General features: G+C 41.1%; 1 pseudogene; it reads left to right on the top strand.

Moving 5' to 3' along the window:
• Positions 1 to 9,794: 9,794 nt before the first annotated feature.
• Ppig-ps1 (peptidylprolyl isomerase G, pseudogene 1) lies at positions 9,795 to 15,792 on the top strand (annotated as a pseudogene).
• Positions 15,793 to 17,541: the final 1,749 nt, after the last annotated feature.

The raw sequence follows: 17,541 nt of genomic DNA, 5'->3' as shown, positions 1-17,541 counted from the left end.
AAAGGGTCAGAGCCAGCCCAGCCCTCACTCCCCCTGTTAGGAATCCCACAAGAACACTGAGTTGCTCAACCCTAACATGAATGCAGAGGACCGAGGTCAGACCCATACAGGCTCCTTGATCTCTGTGAGCCCACTTGAGTCCGAGTAAGCTGATTCTGTGAGCCTTGTTCCTGTGGTGTCCTTGACCCCACTGGCTTCTCCTGTTCTTCCTCTTCCTCTTCCTTGGTACTCAAGCCACGCTGCCTATCGTTTGGCTGTGGGTCTCTGCATCTGCTCCCACTGGTTCCTGGAGGTGGTTTCTCGGGTCTCTCTGTTCATGATTATGCTAGGCTCTGGTTCTAGCACATCATGCAGGCATGACAGAGGTCAGTCAGAGGTTCTGTGGCAGGGTTGGTGTCCCAATCCCTCCACTTGAGGCCTTGCCTAGTTATGGCGGATGTCCCCGATTACTAGGTGTCTTCTCTAGGGTCACTCATGTAGATGCCATGGAGTTTCTACTGCTTTAAGTATATACCTCACTCCAGAAATGCCCCCCAACCCCAATTCCATTCATCCCTCTAATGTTCTCTCCCATCCTGACCTGCGCCTTGTTCACCCATGAAATCTATTCTATTTTCCCTTCCCAGGGAGATCCTGTGTCCCCACCTAAGGCCCCTTGTTACTCAGCCTCTCTGGGTCTATGATTGTACCATGATTATCCTTTACCTCCCAGTTAATATGCAAGGGAAAACACACCACGTTTGTATTTCTGGGTCTAGGTTACCACACTTAGGATGATTTTTTCCCCCTAGTTCTAGTCATTTGCCAGCAAATTTCATGATGTCATTTTTTTATTGGTCATTGCAGAATTATTTGTTTATTATGTATAACATCCTGTAGGTATGGAGCTCACAGTTCATTGTTCAAAGATAGCTCATTAGCCAGCCAATTATGTTGGTGATCTGTTAGCCTCCTTTACAGCCCAAATGCTCCCTGCTCTCCAATTCATATGAACCTTTAAGAATGCCATATGTTCAAATTGCTTCACTCTGTACTTAGTCCCTTCCCTACTATTATCCCCATCTGTGTAACTGCATGCTTTTGGGAATGGATACTTGACTTTTTTTTTTTTAATTTTTTTCCTCCATCTTTATTAAATTGGGTATTTCTTATTTACATTTCAACTATTATTCCGTTTCCCAGTTTCCAGGCCAACATCCCCCTCCCCTTCTCTATCGGTGTTCCCCTCCCCATCCTCCTCCCATTACCGCCCTCCCCACAACAATCACATTCACTGGGGGTTCAGTCTTGGCAGGACGAAAGGCTTCCCCTTCCACTGGTGCTCTTACTAGGCTATTCATTGCTACCTATGAGGTTGGAGCCCAGGGTCAGTCCATGTATAGTCTTTGGGTAGTGGCTTAGTCCCTGGAAGCTCTGGTTGGTTGGCATTGATGTTCATATGGGGTCTCAAGACCCTTCAAGCTCTTTCAGTCCTTTCTCTGATTCCTTCAACAGGGGTCCTGTTCTCAGTTCAGTGGTTTGCTGCTGGCATTCACCTATGTATTTGCTGTATTCTGGCTGTGTCTCTCAGGAGAGATCTACATCTGGTTCGTGTCAGCCTGCACTTCTTTGCTTCACCCATCTTATCTAGTTTGGTGGCTGTATATGTATGGGCCACAGGTGGGGCAGACTCTGAATGGGCGTTCCTTCAGCCTCTGTTCTAAACTTTGCCTCCCTATCTCCTCACAAGGGTATTCTTGTTCCCCTTTTAAAGAAGGAGTGAAGCGTTTGCATTTTAGTCATCCTTCTTGAGTTTCATGTGCATCTAGGGTAATTCAAGCATTTGGGGTAATAGCCACTTATCAATGAGTGCATACCATGTGTGTTTTTCTGTGATTGGGTTACCTCACTCAGGATGATATTTTCCAGTTCTATCCATTTGCCTATGAATTTCATAAAGTCATTGTTTTGATAGCTGAGTAATATTCCATTGTGTAGATGTACCACATTTTCTGTATCCATTCCTCTGTTGAAGGGCATCTGGGTTCTTTCCAGCTTCTGCTATTATAAATAAGGCTGCTATGAACGTAGTGTAGCATGTGTCTTTGTTATATGTTGGGGCATCTTTTGGGTATATACCCAAAAGAGGTATAGCTGGGTCCTCAGGTAGTGGAATGTCCAATTTTCTGAGGAACCTCCAGACTGATGTCCAGAATGGTTGTACCAGTTTGCAGTCCCACCAACAATGGAGGAGTGTTCCTCTTTCTCCACATCCTCGCCAGCATTTGCTGTCACCTGAGTTTTTGATCTTAGCCGTTCTCACTGGTGTGAGGTGAAATCTCAGGGTTGTTTTGATTTGCATTTCCCTTATGACTAAAGATGTTGAACATTTCTTTAGGTGTTTCTCAGCCATTCAGCATTCCTCAGCTGTGAATTCTTTGTTTAGCTCTGAACCCCATATTTAATAGGGTTATTTGTCTCTCTGCGGTCTAACTTCTTGAGTTCTTTGTATATTTTGGATATAAGGCCTCTATCAGTTGTAGGATTGGTAAAGATCTTTTCCCAATCTGTTGATTGTCATCTTGTCCTAACCACAGTGTCCTTTGCCTTACAGGAGCTTTGCAGTTTTATGAGATAACATTTGTTGATTCTTGATCTTAGAGCATAAGCCATTGGTGTTTTGTTCAAGAAATTTTCTCCAGTGCCCATGTGTTCGAGATTCTTCCCCACTTTTACTTCTATTAGTTTGAGTGTATCTGGTTTGCTGTGGAGGTCCTTGATCCACTTGGACTTAAGCTTTGTATAGGGTGATAAGAATGGATCAATCTGCATTCTTCTACATGCTGACCTCCAGTTGAACCAGCACCATTTGCTAAAAATGCTATCTTTTTTCCATTAGATGGTTTTGGCTCCTTTGTCAAAAATCAAGTGCCCATAGGTGTGTGGGTTCATTTCTGGGTCTTCAGTTCTATCCCACTGGTCTATCTGTCTGTCTCTGTACCAATACCATACAGTTTTTATCACTATTGCTCTGTAATATGGCTTGAGTTCAGGGATAGTGATTCCCCCTGAAGTCCTTTTATTGTTGAGGATAGTTTTAGCTATCCTGGGTTTTTTGTTATTCCAGATGAATTTTCAAATTGTTCTGTCTAACTCTATGAAGAATTGGGTTGGAATTTTGATGGGGATTGCATTGAATCTATAGATTACTTTTTGTAAAATGGCCATTTTTCATTAATCCTGCCAATCCATGAGCATGGGAGATCTTTCCATCTTCTGAGATCTTCTTCAATTTCTTTCTTCAGAGGGTTTAAGTTCTTATCATACAGATCTTTTACTTGCTTGGTTAAAGTCACACCGAGGTATTTTATATTATTTGGGACTATTATGAATGGTGTCATTTACCTAATTTCTTTCTTGGCTTGTTTCTCTTTTCTGTAGAGGAAGGCCTCTGATTTATTTGAGTTAATTTTATACCCAGCCACTTTGCTGAAGTTGTTTATCAGCTTTAGTAGTTCTCTGGTGGAACTTTTGGGATCACTTAAATATACAATCATATCATCCACAAATAGTTATATTTTGACTTCTTCCTTTCCAATCTGTATCCCTTTGATCTCCTTTTGTTGTCTGATTGCTCTGGCTAGAACTTCAAGAACTATATTGAATAAGTAGGGAGAGAGTAGGCAGTCTTGTTTAGTCCCTGATTTTAGTGGGATTGCTTCAAGTTTCTCTCCATTTAGTTTAATATTAGCTACTGGTTTGCTGTATATGGCTTTTACTGTGTTTAGGGATGGGCCTTGAATTCCTATTCTTTCCAGGACTTTTATCATGAAGGGGTGTTGAATTTTGTCAAATGCTTTCTTAGCATCTAATGAAATGATCATGTGGTTATTATCTTTCAGTTTGTTTATATAGTGGATCACGTTGATGGTTTTCCGTATATTAAACCATCCCTGCATCCCTGGAATGAAACCTACTTGATAATGATGGATGATTGTTTTGATGTGCTCTTGGATTTGGTTTGCAAGAATTTTATTGAGTATCTTTGCGTCGATATTCATAAGGGAAATTGGTCTGAAGTTCTCTTTCTTTGCTGGGTCTTTGTGTGGTTTAGGTATAAGAGTAATTGTGGCTTCATAGAAGGAATTCGGTAGTGCTCCATCTGTTTCAATTTTGTGGACTAGTTTGGATAATATTGGTATGAGGTCTTCTATGAAGGTCTGATAGAATTCTGCACTAAACCCATCTGGACCTGGGCTTTTTGTTTGGGAGACTTTTAAAGACTGCTTCTATTTCTTTAGGAGTTATGGGGTTGTTTAAATGCTTTATCTGTTCCTGATTTAACTTTGGTACCTGGTATCTGTCTAGGAAATTGTCCATTTCCTCCAGATTTTCAAGTTTTGTTGAATGTAGGCTTTTGTAGTAGGACCTGATGATTTTTTTGAATTTCCTATGCCTCCCTTTTCATTTCTGATTTTGTTAATTTGGACACACTCTCTGTGTCATCTGGTAAGTCTGGGTAAGGGTTTATCTACCTTGTTGATTTTCTCAAAGAACTAGCTTTTGGTTCTGTTGATTCTTTGTTTAGTTCTTTTTGTTTCTACTTGGCTGATTTCAGCTCTGAGTTTGATTATTTCCTGCCTTCTTCTCTTCCTGGGTTTGTTTGCTTCTTTTTGTTCTAGAGATTTTAGGTGTGCTGTCAAGCTGCTGACATATGCTCTCTCCTGTTTCTTTTTGCATGCACTCACAGCTATGAGTTTTCCTCTTAGCACAGCTTTCATTGTGTTCCATAAGTTTGGGTATGTTTTACCTTCATTTTCATTATATTCTAAGAAGTCTTTAATTTCTCTCTTTATTTCTTCTTTGACCAGGTTATCATTGAGTAAAGCATTCTTCAACTTCCATGTATATGTATGCATTCTTTCCCTACTGTTATTGAAGACCAGCTTTAGCCCGTGATGGTCTGATAGGACGCATGGAATTATTTCTGTCTTTCTCTATCTGTTGAGGCCTGTTTTATGACCGATTGTATGGTCAATTTTGGAGAAAGTACCATGACGTGGTGAGAAGAAGGTATATCCTTTTGTCTTAGGATAGAATTTTCTATAAATATCCGTTAAGTCCATTTGGCTCATGACTTTTCTTAGTCTGTCTATGTCTCTGTTTAATTTCTGTTTCCATGATCTGTCCATTGATGAGAGTGGGGTGTTGAAATTTCCTACTATTGTTGTGTGAGGTGCAATGTGTACTTTGAAAGTAAGGTTTCTTTTATGTATGTAGGTGCCCTTGTATTTGGAGCATAGATATTTAGGATTGAGAGTCCATCTTGGTGGATTTTTCCTTTGATGAATATGAAGTGTCCTTCCTTATCTTTTTTGATGACTTTTGGTTGAAAATCAATTTTATTTGATATTAGAATGGCTACTCCAGCTTGCTTCTTCAGACCATTTGCTTGCAAAGTTGTTTTCTAGCCTTTTACACTGAGGTAGTATCTGTCTTTGTCTCTGAGGTGTGTTTCCTGTAGGCAGTAAAATGTTGGGTCCTCATTGTGTATCTAAGTTTGTTAATCCGTGTCTTTTTATTGGGGGAACTGAGTCCATTGATGTTGAGAGATATTAGGGAATAGTGATTGTTGCTTCCTGGTATATTTGTGTTTGGATGTGAGATTATGTTTGTGTGCTTGTCTTCTCTTTATTTTGTTGCAAAATGATTAGTTTCTTGCTTTTTCTAGAGTGCAGCTTGCCTCTTTGTGTTGGGCTTTACCATTTATTATCCTTTGTAGGGCCGGATTTGTAGAAAGATATTGTGTAAATTTGGTTTTGTCATGGAATATCTTGGTTTCTTCATCTATATTAATTGAGAGTTTTGCTGGATACAGTAACCTAGGCTGGCATTTGTGTTCTCTTAGGGTCTGTATGACATCTGTCCAGGATCTTCTGGCCTTCATAGTCTCTAGTGAGAAGTCTGGTGCAATTCTGATAGGTCTGTCTTTTTATGTTACTTGACTTTTTTCCCTTACTGATTTTAATATTCTTTGTTTTGTGTATTTGGTGTTTTGACTATTATGTGACAGGAGGAGTTTCTTTTCTGGTCCAATCTATTTGGAGTTCTGTCAGCTTCTTGTATGCTTATGGCCATCACTTTGTTTAGGTTAGGGAAGTTTTCCTCTATGATTTTGTTGAAGATATTTACTGGTCCTTTGAGTTGGGAGTCTTCACTCTCTTCTGTACCTATTATCCTTAGGTTTGATCTTCTCATTGTGTCCTGGATTTCCTGTATGTTTTGGGCCAGTAGCTTTTTCCATTTTCCATTATCTTTGACAGTTGTGTTGATAATTTCTATGGAATCTTCTGCTCCTGAGATTCTCTCTTTTATCTCTTGCATTCTGTTGGTGATGCTTGTATCTACGGCTCCTTGTCTTTTCCTTTGGTTTTCTATATCCAGGGTTGTTTCCCTTTGTGCTTTCTTTATTGCTTCTATTTCCATTTTTAATTCCTTCATCTGTTTGATTGTGTTTTCCTGTAATTCTTTCAGGGATTTTTTCATTTCCTCTCTATAGGCTTCTGCTTGTTTATTTGTGTTTTCCTGCATTTCTCTAATGGAGTTCTTTATGTCTTTCTTGAAATCCTCCATCATCATGATCAGATGTGATTTTAAATCTAGATCTTGCCTTTCTGGTGTGTTTGGATATTCATTGTTTGCTTTGGTGGGAAAATTGGACTCTGATTATGCTATGTAGTCTTGGTTTCTGTTGCTTGGGTTCCTGTGCTTGCCTCTTTCCATCAGGTTGTCTCTGGTGTTACCTTGTTCTGCTATTTCTGACAGTGGTTAGACCGTCCCATAGGCCTGTTTATCAGGAGTGCTGTAGCCCTGTTTTCCTGTTTTCTTTCAGCCAGTTATGGGAACAGAGTGTTCTGTTTTCAGGCGTGTAGTCGTTCCTGTCCACTGGCTTTCAGCTGTTCCTGTGGGCCTGTGTCCTGAGTCCACAGGCCAGTTACTTGGAGCAGAAAAGTTGGTCTTACCTCTGTTCTCGGGCCTGAAGTTGCTCCTAAGAGCTGGGTTTCAGCTCTCAGTGAGGGCAGCAACCAGAAGGGCCTGCCCCACTTTCACTCGGGACCCTGTGCACAGGGGGCCTAGATAGTACTAGGCATTTTCCTCTAGAGTCAGAAATATTGGCAGAGAGTAGTTTCTTCTGGCTTCCTATGCATGTTTGCCCCTCTGAAGGTCTAGCTCTCCCTCCCATGGGATTTGAGTGCAGGGAGTTGTTAGACCGGGTCCCTTCAGATTCGGATGGTGTCTGGATCGCAGCGTTGAGTGCCCCTATCTTCCCAGAGGCCATATACAGTTTCCTATTGGGCCAGGGATGTGGGCAAGGGTGGGCAGTGCTGGCGGTCCCTCCTGCCCTGCAGTCTCAGGAGTGCCCACTTGTCTCTCACGGGGTTTGGGAGCAGGGAGCTGTGGGCCGGGATCTGATGTCATTTTTTTTAAACAACTGATTAATACTCCATTGTGTAGGGCTGGAGAGATGGCTCAGCGGTTAAGAGCACCCGACTACTCTTCCAGAGGTCCTGAGTTCAATTCCCAGCAACCACATGGTGGCTCACAATCATCTGTAAAGAGATCTGATGCCCTCTTCTGGTGTATCTGAAGACAGCTACAGTGTACTTATATATAATAAATGAATAAATCTTTAAAAAAATACTCCATTGTGTAAATGTACTGCGTTCTGTTAAGCCATTCTTCAGCTGAGGCCCATCTAGGTTGTTTCCTGTTTCTGTCTATTATAAATAAAGCTGCTATAAACATAGATGAGCCAGTGTCCTTGTGGTAAGATGGTGTGTCCTTTGGGTATATGCCCAGGAATGGCAGTCAAGTGGATTGACTTCCAATTCCTCTGAAAAACTGCCATGTTAATTTTCAAAGTGGCTGTACGAGTTTGCACTTCTATCAGCAAAGGAGAAGTGTTTCCCTTGCTCCATATCCTTGCCAGCATGTGCCGTCACTTGAGTTTTTGATCCTAGCCATTCCAACAGGTGGAAGATGGAATCAAAAGGTAGTTTTGATTTGCATTTTCCTGATGGCTGAGGATGTTGACCGTTTCTTCAAGTGTTCCTCAGCCACTTGAGACTCCTCTGCCTTGGTTGAGAATTTGCTGTGTAGATCTGTACCCCACTTTTGAATTGGAGTATTTAGTTTGTTGATGTCTAATTTTTTTTTGAGTTCTTTGTATATTTTGGATCTTAGCCCCTCTGTCAGAGGTAGAGTTGGTGAAAATCTTTTCCCATTCTGTAGGCTGCCATTTTGTTTTATTGATAGTGTTGTTTGCCTTATAGAAGCCTTTCAGTTTTATGAGGCCCCACTTATTAATTATTGATTGTAGTATCTGTGTTGTTGGTGTTCTGTCTAAAAAGTTGTCTCCTGTACCAATACATTCAGAACTACTTCCCACTTTCTCTTCTATCCAATTCAGTGTTTCTGGTTTTATGTTGTGGTCTTTGATCCACGTGGACTTGAGTTTTGTACAAGATGATAGATATGGATCTATTTGTACTCTTCTGCATACTGACATCCAGTTACACAGGAACATTTGTTGAAAGTACTTTCTTTTTTCCATTCCATATTTTTGTCTTTTTTAAAAATCGATTATCCATACATGTGTGGATTTATTTCTGAGACTGTGATTTGATTCCATCAATAAATAATCCTGTTTTTATACCAATACCGTGCAGCATTTATTACTATTACTCCGTAGTACAGCTTGAAATCAGGGACCATGATACCTCCAGGTGTTCTTTTATTGTACAGGGTTCTGATAAGTATCCCAGGTTTTTTATTTTTCCATATGAAGTTGAGTATTGTTCTTTCAAGGTTTGTAAGGAATTGTGTTGGAATTTTGATGGTGATTGCTTTGAATCTGGAGATTGCTTTTAGTAAGATGGCTGTTTTTATTATGTTGATTCTACCTATCCATAAGAAGGGAAGATCTTTTCATCTTCTGATATTTTCATCAATTTCTTTCTTCAAAGATTTAAAGAATTATCATATAGGACTTTCACTTGCTTGGTTAGAGTTACACCAAGGTACTTTATATTATTTGTGGCTATTTTGAAGGGTGTTATTTCTCTAATTTGTTCCTTGGCCCCTTTGTCATTCGTATACAGTAGGGCTCCTGATTTTTTTGAGCTAACCTTGTATCTGTACACTTTGCTGAAGGCGTTTATCAGATGTAGGAATTCCCTGGTAGAATTTTTGAGGCTGCTTATGTATACTATTGTATCAGCTTTGAATAGTGATACTTTGACTTCTTCCTTTCCAATTGGAAGGAGATCTCCTTCCATTGATCTCATTTGATCTTGGCTATAGGCTTGCTGTAACTGCCTTAATTATTTTTGGGTATGTCTGTCATATCCCTGATCCCTAAAGCCTTTTATCATAATTTTTGTTAAGGTTTATTTTAGATTCTGCATGTGCTTATGCACATGGGAATGCAGATACTCATAGAGGCCAGAAGAGGGCATTGTATCTCCTGAAACAAGTTATAAGCAATTGTGAGCCAGTAAGCATGCTTAAGGGCCGATCAATCTTTCCAACCCTTACTTTGTTCTTTTAAATTGTTTGATGAAATTCTCTATTGGGAATGATGAAACATACTCAGATTCACTCACTTATACACTAGTTGATGGACATTTGGGTTGCTTGTAATTTTTTCATTGTTACTGTGTGTGTGTGTGTGTGTGTGTGTGTGTGTGTGTGTGTGTGTATGTGTGTGTGTGTTCCTGGACTGGGCTGTGGGGAGGGAGGCAGTTAGTGGGTTTTAGCACCTTTCCTGACAGAGGTAGATTTGAAGTGCTTTACAGACCTGGTCTGGAGAAGAGAAGCCCAAGGCGTTGCTGGAGCTAAAAATCGATTGGCTCAGTTATCTTTGGTGAGTTTATTTATTTATTTATTTATTTATTTATTTATTTATTTATTTATTTTTATTGTTTCCTCCAACTTGAAGATTGAAGTGTTGGAATCATGGAAATAAAGGTCCAGTGTCCTCGATTTTTTTTTTAACATTGCCATTAATAACCTGCTGGAGGAGTTGTCTTTAAATTAATTTCTGATGTGTGTCCTGAAACATGTGAGAACTTTCATTGTCTTTATACAGATGAACAGTGGACAGGGAAATCAACTCAGAAACCATTACAAGAGCTGTCTCTTTCATAGAGCTGTCAAAGATTTCATGGTTCAGGGTGGTGACTTCAGTGAAGGGAATGGAAGTGGAGGAGAATCTATTTATGGAGGATTCTTTGAAGATGAGTTCTGCTGTTAAACACAACAAGGAGTTTCTCTTATCAATGGCCAAGAGAATGAAGGATACAAGTGGCTCTCAGTTCTTTATAACAACGAAATCAACTCCTCATTTAGATGGACATCATGTCTTTGGGCAAGTGATCTCTGGTGGGGAAGTTGTGAGGGAGATTGAAAACCAGAAAATGGATGCTACTAGCAAACAGTTTGCTGAGGTTTGGAGATTCGGTTGTGGAGAGCTGATTCTGAAGTCTAAGGGTAAAAAAGAAGAAAAAGCATAAGTCATGATCGTTGTTGTCATCCAGTGATTCAACTAGCTCAAGTAATTCTCAGCCCTCCTCTGATTTTTCTGATTCCGAAAGTGCTTCTGAAGAAAAATCCACAGAAAGGAAAAAAGACCTTAGGAAAAAATTCCCAAAAGCATAAGAAGGAGAAGAAGTGAGAGAAAAGCAGGAAAAGCCCATCTAGTGAAAGTGAAGCAGAAAACGCTGATGCACAGGTCAGTCTACGGTCAGTTCAGAAGAGATTCCACTAATACCAGAAACTAGATTCTTAATGAGGAAAAAGTCCTCCTAAAGCTGATGACAAGGAAAGGAAAAAGAGAGAGAGAGAGAGAGAGAGAGAGAGAGAGAGAGAGAGAGAGAGAGAGAGAGAATATAATCCTCCTAACTTCCAGCCTGCTTCATACCAGTGATGATTCTTAGTTACTAGGTCTGGCAAGAAAATCAAGGGAAGAGGACCAAGGTGTGATCAAACTCCTTCCAGATCCAGAGCCAGGGATCGATTCAGACAAAGTGAGACTCCTCCACATTGGAGACAAGAGATGCGGAGAGATCAGAGAATGAGGGTGTCAAGTGATGAAAGATGGATGAAAGGGGATGGGAGTGAGTCAAATGAAATAAAAGAAAACTGAAGGAGCCCAGTTAGAGTAAAAGAGAAAAAAATGAGAGCACAGACACACGTTTGAGAGTCCAAACAGAAAAAGAGAAAAGGAAAAGAAAGTTCAAGACCATAAATCTGAATGCAGAGAGAGAGAGAGAGAGAGAGAGAGAGAGAGAGAGAGAGAGAGAGAGAGAGAGACGTCTGAAGAAATTCAGGAAAAGATGATAAATATAACAGAAACAAAATGAAGAAAAGGGGCAAATCCAAGAGTAGGAGCAAGAGCAAGGAGAGATCCAAGAGTAAGTAAGGAGTGAGGCTCGAAGCACAGTAGACACGAAGACAAGAGGGTGAGGCCCAGAAGTAAAGAAAGGGATCACGAAAGTACTAAAGAAAAAGAAAAACAGTTGGATTCTAAAGGGAAAGATCAGGAAAGGAGTAGAAGCAAAGAGAATTCCAAACAGGTAGAATCAAAAAGTAATGAACACAATCATAGCAAAAGTAAAGGACACGCACAGTCGAGGAGTGGAGAACGGGGTCTAACTAAAAGCAGACACAGTTAGAACAGTAAAACAAGGGAGCGGAGTAGAAGTAGGGACAGGAGCTGAAGAGTGCAGTCCAGAAGCCATGACAGAGATTGCAGCAGAAGCAAGGAGTACCATAGATACAGAGAACAGAAGTACAGGAGGACAGGAAGGTCACAAAGCTGGGAACGAAGAACACCAGGACGATGAAGAAGTAAAGATAGGAGGAGAAGAAGGAGGGATTCCTGGAGCTCAGAGAGAGAGGAAAAGTCAAGGTAGAAACACAGAAAAATATAGAAGCCAAGACAGTAAGAGTTCACACAGAAGAGAAAGTTCTGAGAACGCAAAAAGAATGTACTCTAAAAGTCACAATCATAGTAGCTCAAATAATAACAGGGAGGAAATGCTGATAGAGACCAAAGTCCAGTGTCCAAAACAAAACAAAGCAGTCAGGACGATGAACTGAAGTCCTCCGTGTTAAAAAATTAAGAGGACAAGAAGGCCAGATCCCCAGTGGAAAAAGAAAGCCAAAAATCAAAGGGTCAAGAAAATGACCATGTACATGACAAAAAATAAAAAAAAAATGTGATCTCGAATCAAGCTCTGGAACAGATGAAGACAAAAGTGGACGAGTGAGTTGTGTAGACTTATTTCCTTCCTGTCTCAAATTTTAAAATTTCAAGACTTACTGTTGAACCTTCCTTTCTTGTTGTTTTCATTGTTTTGGAGTTGGTTTATGTTTGTGTACCCCCCTTTCCCCATTTTTTTTAAATGTGGACTTTATTTTATTTATTTATTTATTTATTTATTTATTTATTTATTTATTTATTTATTTGGTTCTTTTTTTTGGAGCTGGGGACCGAACCCAGGGCCTTGCGCTTCCTAGGCAAGCGCTCTACCACTGAGCTAAATCCCCAACCCCAAATGTGGACTTTATTAAGTTGATCTTTTGATAATCTGCTACCTGGATAATTTGTACTGCTAAAGTTTTAATAAACTTGAAAGGAAAAGAAAAACCCAAATCAAAACAAGAACAAAAACAAAAACAAAACAAAAAAAATCTAGAAGGCCTGATTTGTAAGTGTACACTTAACTGGTATTTTCCAAAGTGATCTGTTAAAGTAAAACTTGCCACAAATTAGTTAAAAAGAGGATGTCTGTCTGTCTGTCCCTCTCTGTCTGTGGTGTGTGTGTGTGTGTGTGTGTGTGTGTGTGTCTGTCTGTCTCTCTCTCTCTCTTTGTGTGTGTGTGTGTGTGTGGTGTCTCTTTCTGTGCATGTTGTGGTATGCTATGTTTTGAGATAGGGTTTTCACCATATAATCTAGGCTGGCCTCTAACTCACAGTCCTCTTGCCTCAGCCTCTTCAGAACTGAGTTCCAGCAGCTGTGCACCACCATGCCTGGTGTTCAGTGAAGAGGCTGTCACAGATTCTGATCATGCTTTCCCCCCCTCCCCTAATACCTTCCAGATCCTCCTATCTGCCTACCCACCCAACTTTATGTTCTTTCTTTCTTCTTCTCTCTTAAGAACAAAAACAAACAAAAAGCAAAAAAAGTAAAATGAAAAAAAAAAAAACCCCATAAAAATAGCCAAAACAAAAACGCCACAAAAATACCATTGAGTTTGTTTTGTGTTGGCTAAGTACTACTAGGCATGGAGCCTCCCAGGAAAATGATTGAGAGAACCAGCGAGACTTTGCTAGAGAAAGCTCATTCTCCTTTGCCATAAGGGAGAATACCTGCAAATAGCTCCTTGGCTAAGGGTAGACTTTCATGTCTACTTGCCCTTCCCCCACCTCACTTCTGGGGCGCTGTCTGACTTGAACCGCTGCAGGACGTATGTATGCTTCTACAGTCTCTGTGAGTTCATGTACGCACCAGCCCTGTTGTGTCTGGAAGATACCATTTCTTTGGAGACATCCATCACCCCTCGGCGCATATAATCTTTCCATCTCCTCTTCTGCGTAGCTCTCTAAGCACAGGGTGGTGGTGGTGGTGGTGGTGATGGTGGTGGTGGATAAAGACATCCCATTTAGGACTGAGTACTGCAAAGCTTCAAAAAGGTCTGGGCACATTGTCCAGATGTGGATCATTGTGTTAATTCCTGTTTATTGGAAGAAGAAGCATCTTTGGTGTGGGTTGAGTGAGGACTGATCTATGGGAGTGGCATGTGACTAGGAGCCATTTTATTGCTAGGCTCCTTGAGTGGAATAATAGAAGTCTTTCCCCTAGGCCTGTGATTTATTTGGTCTCTTGTGTACCCTAGCAGTGCCAGGCATGGGCTCCATTTCATGGAGTGGGCCTTTAATCCAATTTAAAAAGTGGTTGGTTACTCACATAACATTTGTGTCATTGTTGCCTCAGCATGTCTTGTAGACAGGTTTCTGTTGTAGGTCAAATGTTTGTAGCTAGGTGGTATTAATAATTACTTTTCTCTTCCAGTAGCTTGCAGAGTACCCTTCAGTACCCAGAGTGCTAGCAAATAGAGTTGAAATGTCTCCTTAGGCACCTGAACTAGAAATTTCTGATTTCTTCGGAAACTCAGCTGTGTCATTTTTCTGGTAGCTGTCTTGAGAGAGGATGTTTTACTGAAGCAGACATGTGAGAGGGCATATGATGTTTTGCTGGAGTAAATGCTTGAGAGGGTGGGGCACACAATGTTTATAAAGAATATAAATATAACCCCACAGACAGTGAGTGGATGCTCTTGCATTGCTATGCCCTGCATAGCTTTGCTGGTCTTTGCTATTTGCTAGTCTTCATTTTGTAGAGCAAAACATACAAAAGAACTTCTCGTGGTATTCCGGCTGGTACTTGCCAGTTCTGCTGACTTGTGCGAATTCAGTGGAGCCTTGTGGTTTCTGCTGGACCGAGCCACCGCTACTGATACATGTTTGTTGTTTGCTATTGGACTGGACTGCTGGTATCCTGACGACACAGACTGGAATTGCCCATTAGAACTACTTCTAAACAGGTCCACCACCAACCTCTTTCCTATTAACTATCTTTCTCTGCTAGAAGGGAGGTTGAAATGTTTAGGAACCCTAATTAAAGTAGGCTTTGAAAATTCTAAGGCCACAAGCAGCAGCTCGGCTTCTCTGATCAATGACATCAGTAAGTGTTTGTCTTCAGGAATAGGGTGTTATCAACGGTTTGTGGAAAGTAGCCAATAATCTCGGCAGGAGCCTTGATGTTTGTGTTGTTTCTCGAGACCCCCTTTGGCCTGTGACTCAGCAATATGTAACCCATTCCTGGCACTTATTTGGTGACTCTATTTGGTTCATTACATTTTATATAGGAAGCTTCTACCTCATATGTTTCCATATGGCTTTTCAAGTGGCAGGTTAGTCCCATATTCCCTACTTGTGTTTCTCTCTCACCCCTCCCTCTTGTCTCTCCATTTCAACTCTTGTACTTTCCTTTTTGCATGCTGCAGTGTATTGATCTGAGCATTGGTGCCACCAAAGAGCTCTGCCCAATCTAAGAGTCACTGGTCGCTCCTCTCTCCTCTGCAGCTGAGCTGCCTGGGAAAGAGGTTTTTCCTCCTTCACTTCCTATCCACCCACCAAGTTTGTTATCTTTTGTCACACGGTTTTAGCATCCATCATGGCAAAGAACTCTTTGCCTCTCAGAATCAATAATTGGCTTTGTCATGGCTGACTGCTGCTCCGTGGGTGGCAGTTTATTGGATTATCATCTCTAGGCATTTGATTCTGCCACCCTTTCCTCCCTTAAGGTCTCTATTCTGTTGTCTTCACTCTCTGATTTTTCTTTGTTTGCCTCACATTGCTGCTTCTTATTCTTTTGATGTTGAAGCATTAAAACTTACCGGGGTCAGATGCTTCTGTCAGGTGACTTCACTGTGGGATATCGGACCAATCCTGACTTCTGAACTGTATCCACATGTCCATCTCGTTCCACTAAGGGGACTGTATTCTCCAAAGATGTTTTGGTTTAGACCTTTGCGAGGCTTCAGGCTCATTTCTCTGTTTCCACATTAGACTATCCCACAGGCATTTCAAACCCAGTGTGTTCAAAGGAAGATCACCTTAGAATCTGCCTTCGAATCTACTACCTTCTTTTCTTCTATTCAAGAAGATTGTGTCTTGCCCCAGTGACCAAGTCAGAAACAATTATGCTTTCTTTCCAATCCTCCCATATTCTCTTTGTTTTATTTTTAATATTTCTCAAAAACATCCTTTCTAGCCATTTCCTCCCTCTCTGTTCTCTCAGGAAAATAGTGTTGTGGTAACATTCAAAATGGATCGGCGACTACCAGTACCCTCGAGTTCCCACTCCAGCTGTCTCTGTCAGCCACTTTCTCACACTGTCCCCTTGTGCCTGACATGCACATCCAGTTCTGTGGGCTCTTTTAACATGGCACTATGCCATGCTAGTCCCAGGCATTCTATAGCTGCTCTCTCCAGGCTGCCTCTCTGCCCGCCGGGAACTTTCCTCACATCCTCTGTAACCCGGTAAAATCAAAGTTCTAGAAACTTGTAATTTATCAATCAGATTTATATGTTAATATAAATCCACAATACATCCACACAATAAATTCACTGCCAATTAATAAAGATATAAATTGCCCACCTAGACAAGATAAGATTGACCTAGTCAACCTGGGTCTAGATCATCCTGCTCCATCGTCTCCATCTTGATTTTCCCCACTTCTCCTCCTCTCTCCTTCCTAGACTTTTCCCTACCTACCTTTCCTTCTCATTCAATGATTGGCTTCGCCTTATCCTGGACCTGCCTTGGCGCATAATGACATCATCCTACAAAATAATATCATTTTCAACTCCTTCATCCAATAAATTCTTCCAACACTTTCAACAGCCATTTGTTGTTGAAGGTGTGATCTCAAACCAGGGCTATTGTGTTTGGGTGCTGGGTTTATTCTGTCTTGGATACTTTCTCTTAGTGTATTTTTACCGACCTTCTAACTGCACGTTAGACGTGTAAACGTTAATGGATCTTCCTCATTACTGATTCAGTGCACACCGGAGTCTTGCTCACTCCACCATTCTTCAGGCTGGATTTGAGTCAGGTATATCAATTAGGAGTACATTAAATTAATTAAGTTTCCCTGGAGTGTCCCTGGAGCCAATGCACCGTCCTCTGCTCTCACGATGTTTTCTTCCTTGCTTAGTTACCGCGGTCACTCGTTGTGTACGCTCTCCATCTTCGCTTGTTTCGTGTGGTCAAATTCAACTGGCCACATCCCAACCACGCTTGAATATGAGCTTCTTTTTCACTTGAACTCTCACTTCTGATTGTGGCTGGAGGAAAGCATGTAACCTTTGTTGACTGTTTTTTAAATATATGACCTCTGACCTCAGGAGAATCCACATTACCACCTGCGTATCCATTTGCCCTTCTCCTCTCTCATATGCCTATTGAATATTTATTCTGTCTGAATCACAGTTACCAGAGTATGATCTTTCACCTGCAAAGTGATCTTGATTGACTTGCTCTCCAGCTCTCCAACTCTCCAGCTCTCCATCCCCCTCCACCAGTTCTCACAGTCAGTAGGAGACTTCGCTTCTTATGTGGACAATGAAAGTCATCAGAAATCTTGGAGTCACATACCCGCATTCCTGAATCAGATTGCTCTCCTGTGATGGTCTGATTGCATCCCTAGAGAGAGCCAACTCTCCCACCCTCCCACGTGTCCCCATCCCTTCCCTTATATCCCTGTTAGTAGCTCCAGGATCCTTCCTTACAAAAGTGTCCGTGTTCTTGCTTAATTCACATCGCTATGGAGCTTCCTATAATGGTGTGGCTTCACACTGTGAAACTTGTTGAGTACAATTTAGCAAAATATCATACCTTTACCTGGTGCTCTGTGGTCAATACTGCTGTAT

The sequence above is a fragment of the Rattus norvegicus genome, chromosome 9, assembly GCF_036323735.1.
Source record: "Rattus norvegicus strain BN/NHsdMcwi chromosome 9, GRCr8, whole genome shotgun sequence".
In the NCBI taxonomy this organism is placed as follows: Eukaryota; Metazoa; Chordata; class Mammalia; order Rodentia; family Muridae; genus Rattus; species Rattus norvegicus.
The sequence above is the reverse complement of the archived record's forward strand: the minus strand, read 5'-3'. Positions and strand labels throughout refer to the sequence as shown.